This window comes from Neltuma alba, unplaced genomic scaffold (assembly GCF_004799145.2).
Source record: "Neltuma alba isolate B1F8T4 unplaced genomic scaffold, ASM479914v2 tig00010370_pilon, whole genome shotgun sequence".
NCBI classification, from domain to species: domain Eukaryota; kingdom Viridiplantae; phylum Streptophyta; class Magnoliopsida; order Fabales; family Fabaceae; genus Neltuma; species Neltuma alba.
Window position 1 is genome coordinate 690170 of NW_021635275.1, and position 7322 is coordinate 697491.

Below are 7322 nucleotides of genomic sequence, written 5' to 3' on the forward strand. Positions count from 1 at the left end.
ACTGCTATTGCAATGATAGCAAAGGAAAAACGTGCTTTGCCATAAAGAACACCATGGAATATTACTGCTATAACTTTTATTGACAGGTTTCATTCCAACTCACATAGGAACTCTTCAAAACCTCAATGAGCTGGATTTGTCTCATAATAGCATTACAGGTGAGTTCTCTTCCACCCTTACTGCGTTGAATTTTTATTCGATTAGAAATGACCTCGTGTCTAGAACACATTAATTTGCATTCCGAATGAATGTTTCTACAGACACCATCCCAAATCAGATAAGAGCTCTTACTTTCTGGTGAGAATTCTTATAATCAGTAGAGATATATTTTAGATAAAACATTATAGATTTGGAAGACGAAATTATCCAATAACTCCTAACTAGCTCTTATATTAAATACCGGAAGTAGTAATATTTAATGATAGTGTTGGTGAATGGCAATAATGCAAAATGAATCAATTTTAAGACAACTTTTATTGCTTCAACTTATCTTGATTCCAGTGAATTAATTAGAAGCAACTTAGATACGTGTGTTTGTGTGTGAGGTGAGGACAAAACGATTCTTAATTTTTAAGGGTTTCAAGAATAATCCTCAACTTAGCTCTTATCTTGACTTGTCTAATAATATAACAATCTTACTGGTGAGTTATGTACCTTCCACTTCTACTATTACTATCTTGCAAATTCACTCAATTTAGAATTATTGTATTTATCTCCACATAATCCAATATATCTGTTGACAAGTACCATTCCAATGCTGATAGGAAGTCTTCAAAATCTGACCAGGCTTTAGTTATCTCAACAATCTTATGGGTAAGTTACTTAACATTTACTCTTACCAAACTCACTCAACTCATGTACTGGTATAAGCTGCCAGTTACTCTTAATGGTGCAAATCTTAATTTGGAATATTTGAAACTCAAGGGAAGAGGTTTGATAGGTAAGGTACCATTCCAGCTTTGCCCAATGACATTTTATGTGTTGATGAGTTGGACAAGGAATATTGTGTCTGTGAACTCCGGTTATTTGATTTTTTAAACTATTGATGATCTATCACTTCCTTTTTCTAGAATTTCAAAAGAAAAAAATTGGAGGAGGCAAGAAAATGAAAGAGACCGAAAACCAAGCTAATTTGGTAGCTAAGTTATTGGGCCTTGGATGTCCCAAATGCCCACTTTTCAATACTCATTTGCAAGGATCATCACATTTAACATAATTCTCATCACTGAAATGATATTGGGTCTGTTTGGATTAGTAGTAAAAAAAATAACTTATTTATAATTTGGCTTTTAGAAAAATAAGATTAAGTAAAAATTAGATTGGATAATATAAATTACATTTGGATTGACTTTTATAAATAAGTTAGTTTGTGAAAGTAAGTTGTTTGGATTATGATTAAATAAGTAATTTTAGTTTGCAAAATTACCAAAATGAGTATGACTTTTATTAAATAATAATAAATTTTAAATTTTAAATTTACATAATATAATAATTTTAAATTATTTATAAGCTCTTGTTGATCTCATATATTTTTTTATTTTTTATTATAAGGGCATATTTGAAAATAACATTATATTTCTAATTTATTTATTACTTTCAACTAATTTTAACTGATTTTTCATTATCCACAAATTAGTTATTTTGAGGCTTATAATAAGAATTATAGGAGCTAGTAAATTGCTTAATGTTTTCTCTCTTCGTGTTTCAAAAGTCAAAAGTCAAAAGTCAAAAGTCATAAGCCATAAATCATAAGCAACTAATTTCTAGTTATAGCTTATTATAGCTTTTTATGCAAAAGTTAGATTGCCTCACCGCCGTTTTGAGTAGGCCCATCCCATATTACTGACTCTGTAGAAGCACTTTAGAATCAATGGGATGATCTTATAACCGTTGGGTATTGAGAATGAGATCTTATGATCATTAGATATTAGCTCATTAGAGAAAGAATCACAATACGTTTAAGTTGGTGCTTAATTGAAATGACAAGTAATAAACAGCTAAGAATCACGACATGTTTAGGTAGGTGCTTAATTAAAATGACAAACAGACAGATGTCATCAACTCAAAATTTGTTGCAACGGCTGTCATTAATGGGTTTTTTGTCAGGTGAAACAGGTTTAAAACTGGAGCTTTTTATTTTTAATTTTATTGAATTTTTCTGTTATAAAAACTGTTATAAAATATTTTAACTTTAATCTAATGCCTTTTTTTTGGTTATAAAAGAACTCAAATTTATTTTTAACTCAATTCTCAACCAAAATCAAATTAGGCCAAAACAGGAATTCTTAATTTATCGGTAAAGGTTCTTTTTTTTAAAATTAATAATTAACTAATTTTTTTTTAGAAATTAAAAAATTTACCAATCATATTATGAATTCGACTCTATTTGGCTTTAAAAAGCGAAATGTTTTTTTTAAAAAAGAAAACAATCTGGTTTGGCTTTCTCTCAGTAGGCATTCATTGATCCAAACCTTGGGATAGAGAAAAGACAGACTCAAATTTTCCCCAAATAAAAACACGGAATAATAAAAGTTTACTGGCATTCATTAATGCATACGATGAGGTAAGCGAGAGGCAAGAGAGGTTTTATGTCCCTAAAAGATTAATCTTTAGAAGGTCTATGACATAATCAAACGGAGTTTCTTGCTGAAGGTGCTCTTGTAGGCAAGAATGGAGAGTAATTTCATAAATCTCATCACGCGGTGTGTTTCCACCCCTTCTTATAATGTTTTTTGGAGTGGGCATCTTATTGATTATTTTGTTCCGAAGAGGGGACTCTGCCAAGGAGTCACCCTACTTGTTTGTCTTGTATTGTATGAACAGGTTATCACATTTTCTTCTCCCCTAAAGTTCCCGAGGCTCTAAGGAGGAAAATTAGCTTGCTGCATGGCATGAAGATTGCAGAGGAGATTGGTAGGTGTACTTGGGGCTTCCCTCTCTGGAAATGGAAGACCTACAGAGACCTTTCAATATATAGCGGACAGAGTCAGATCTAAAGTTGATGCTTGAAAGGCGAATTGCCTCTTAACTAAAGGAAGAATTACTCTTGCCAAGTCGTTTTTAAGTAGAGTTCCAATATATCCTACGCAAGTTGCTAAGCTACCGATGAGTATTTGCAATGAAATAGGAAGAATTCAGTGAAAATTTCATTTGCATAATCAAATGCATGACCTGCATATAGATATAATAGCGGAAACCTACTGGTCTTTGCATCCTCTACTTCAGTCTTCAGCATAATCTTCAATTCCATTCTTTTTGGTTTAATCAAGTTCTGTAGATGCTTTTCTGATTTTAATGCAAGCTTTTCTAATTTCAGGCCATGTAAAGGGGCAGTCAACCTATTCCTTGCAGTACCTTCAACAATGATGGTTCAATCTTTGCTTACTCGGTACAGCCTGTTTCTGCACACGTTTGCAGCTCTGTGAAATAAATTTTGGCATCCTCTTTCGTGCCAAACGAAGTAACGTTGAGAATCTTTGATTTATATACCAGCTCACCCCAAAAAAAGAAAAAAAAAAAATTTACAATTTGTAATGAGAGTGGCTTGAAAAACTCCTCTGCACAGAGTATGCTTGAGGGGATGCTAAAATGCTAGAGAATCGTCTGGAATATTGGAATTAAGATAGAAAAAGAAGTAGAAACATGTAGGTATTTCACTGGAAAAAATGTAGGCATGCAAAAAAATCGCAAGAAAAGAGACTTAATTGATGGCTCTTCAGGGTGAACTTTTCTGCCAATGTCATCTAAGAAAGACAAGTTATATATATTAGAGAAACTGGATAAGCGCTATAAGAAGCTGTGCGTGATGTGTTTGTAACCCTGTTTTGCTATGATTGAGAAGTTATGCATTTGCGTAGTTCACTCACGGGTTTTGCTATTGCAGACTCATCTTGTGAAACAGAAATTATGAAAAAATACCAAAAAGAAAAATCTGAAAGAATGTCGTTAGACCTTGTGTGAATGATATGTTCATATTTCTGTTTATAGGTCTGCTATGACTGGAGTAAAGGGGCTGAAAATCATAATCCTGCGACAGCAAAGACTTAAATCTTCCTGCATTTGCCACAGGTATTCAATGATTTGGTCGTAAAACTAAATGTTCTTTAATGGCTTTTTTTGGCAACATGCGAATATGATATGCTCCTGCAATGCAGGAAAATGAGTTTAAGGGCAATCCTCGACTTGGAACAACTGGGAGAAAGTAGGGATTATCCTAGTTTTGTATTACCCTTCTACGCACATAGATGTTTTATACTAGTGTCGAATGCGGGGCATGGTCTTGACTTGCTGTTTACTGTTTTCATTCTCTGTTCCAGATATGATGTATATTACTCAGATTTGGATCCTCTCACGTGATATGATCGTCATGTGAACAGAAAAATAGATGCATTCATAGCAGAGAAGGTACGATATTTTATTTATTTTTCTCCACACAGCACGTCGTCATCATGTTACTATGGGAGGATCCAAATCGCATTGGTCAGTAGTTTGGTAGTTTTATGATGAAAGATGGTTTTAGTTTCTACGGCGGAAGGCATCTGTAAGTAGTCTGTGATTGCTTTACATAGAGATTGCTGAATTGCAACATATTTAACACTTTTAAGTTGTATATATATTTCATTTCATTTATAGTTTCGTTCGTGGCGTGAAGGGTTCAGGCAAACAGTCGTGGGTATGAATGTTAATTGATTTATCAGAATTGGTCTGTCCTATATATTCCTTCAATTCTAAATATAAGACCCATTTTATAGTGTAATTTACACTGTAAAATGAGTTTTATATTTTGGAACGAAGGAGTATAACAATAAATCTTGTCTTTCAGCTGTCGCGAAGGCTTCACACACGCACGCACACCCCTCCCTGTCTTCTTCCTTCTCTTTCTTTCATTCCTTCTTCTTCTTCTTCTTCTTTTTCCTTCTCCTCCAGCACTCCTTCCTTGTCCCCATAATATATCCGTAGCATTGAGCACCGAGCTCCAAGAGCAGGGTGTAACTAGCAGCATCTGCGCCTGGGCCCTGAAATTGAGTAGGACTTGAGCGGAGATCATCATGAAACGAGCATTCAGCATATGGTCTCGTTCGTAGAAAGTCTTCAGTTCAAGATAAACGAAGACTTTTAAGTTATTCTTAATCTATTCCATTTTAATGCTGTGAAAAGAATTAGATGAAGGGAGAAGAATCAGTAACAAATGAAAGAACAGTTAATATGTTTAAGGCCGCCCATTCCTCCCTCAAGGAGGCAAATTTTTTGAAAGGCGCATCTGAAAAATTTTATCAGGAAATTCAGTTATTCGGTATTTTAAAATATGAGAAATCATTACAGTATTTGAAATGCAGATCCCATATCCAAGTCGAAGTTGAAGAATAGAGACTGACAATTTGGATTCATCTATTAAGGTTTGGGAGAACAGGTTATTATATTTTTGGCTATTATATGGATCCGTTAAGGGGAGTAGACATTACTATCTTAAATTTCATGCTCCTCCTTCCATGCAGGTGAATAATGATACTCACATGCTGTTTTACTCGTTCTATCCTCAATCATCATCAGGTGAAGAGTTTATTTGAACGAAGTTCAAATGACATACCTTCTAGTTCCACCATGGCCTTCTTGATCATAAGCTTGAACTTACCTGCATGGAAAATTAAGCGTCAATAGAACGCAGAGAAAGCACTCACATAAATACGCCACAAAGTCCAAAAAATACATGAAAGATAGGAGTAACAATAGTAATAACATTGACTGCATTTTACTGTCAACTCCAAGCTGCAACACATTCAAGTACAACAACGGAACAGGAATACAAGTCTTTCGACTGAGTTATTAGTTAATAAATTTGCAATTAGAAATAACAAGTTAGTTAAAGTAACAAGTTAGTTAAAATAACAAGTATTTATTTGTAGGTGACGAGTTTTATATGTGGATTTAACAATTTTATAATTAAAAATAATAAGTTAACTCAATTAAAATAATAAATATTGGTTCAGAAATAACAAGTTTAGTATGTGAATTTAATAAGTTTGTAATTCAAAACAACAAGTTAGGTTTGTTGAACTAACAAATATTTACTTGGAAATGACAAGTTAAATTTAGGAAGGAAGCACATTATTTTATATGTATATATATATGTGTAACTATTCTAGACTTGTTATTCCCTATTTCAAACTTGTAATTCCATATTTTAAACTTGTAATTTCTTATTTTCTATTGCAAACTTGTAATTCCTCATTTCAAGCTTGTAATTTCCTATTGAAGATTTGTTATTCCCTATTGTAGACTTATAATTTCCTATTTCACACTTGTATTTTTTATTTTAGACTTATAATTTTCTATTTCAGACTCGTTATTTCCTATTTTACACTTGCAATTTTCTATTTTAAACTTATAATTTTTTATTTTAGACTTGTTATATCTTATTATAGACTTGTAATTTTATATTTTGGATTTATAATTTTTTATTCTAAACTTGTTATTTCTTATTATAGGCTTACAATTTCTTATTTCGGACTTATAATTTTCTATTTAAGATTTGTTATTTCTTATTGTAGACTTATAATTTTCTATTTTCCACTTATAATTTCTTAGTACATATTTGTAATTTTCTATTTGTAATTCAAGCTAAAATAAAGTTTGCCACGTGCTTACTGAATATGACATGACATGTCCCACACTCCTCCCGTGTGGTGTCACTTATCTTTATTACATGTTTGTGTGCAATAGCATTTCTATTGGCTACACGCCTTACATATAGCTATGCGTTACCATTTGCGGACTTCCCCCGATTAATTTCATAAATATAAAAAAGAAAAAAAAAACTTATTAATCATGAGCCGCACGCTCAGGGGACATGAGACTTTTAGGTCCTGTTCGGAATCACGACTAAAATAATTTATAAGTACGTTTTAGGTAAGTTGAGATAAATTTTTTTTTACATAATTACTTTGTATTTTGCAAATTACGGTTAAAAAATTACTTATAAGTCATTCTAAATAGACTCTTGGGCTCTGTTTGTGTTTTTGAGTGGTTTAAAAGTAACTTATCCAGCTCATGAGTATGTTTTAAAAATTCTAGCGTGTTAGGATAAGTTTTTTTCTTATCCTACTTAATTGGATTCATAAGCACAATTGGGTTAAGTACCTCTGAGCTATTTATTACTTTTTCATTGTGCTTATAGGTGATTGGTACTATTAAAACAATAATTATTCTTAAAAAAATTTTCTCACTCTTTTTCTCCATTATCCGCTCACGCTTTTTGGTTCCATCTCCTTGCTCCTTCATCCACTCCTTCCCCCTTCTTGCCTGACTTGTCCTTGTCATGGCCA

The 7322-nt window shown here is 32.7% G+C and overlaps 1 long non-coding RNA gene across 1 annotated transcript; it reads left to right on the top strand.

The window, feature by feature from the left end:
- The first annotated feature begins 4148 nt into the window (after positions 1-4148).
- Positions 4149-4636, top strand: LOC114756090 (uncharacterized). Its single transcript, XR_003741407.1, has 2 exons — positions 4149-4201; positions 4317-4636. It is a non-coding gene; the product is annotated as an uncharacterized LOC114756090 (long non-coding RNA).
- Positions 4637-7322: the final 2686 nt, after the last annotated feature.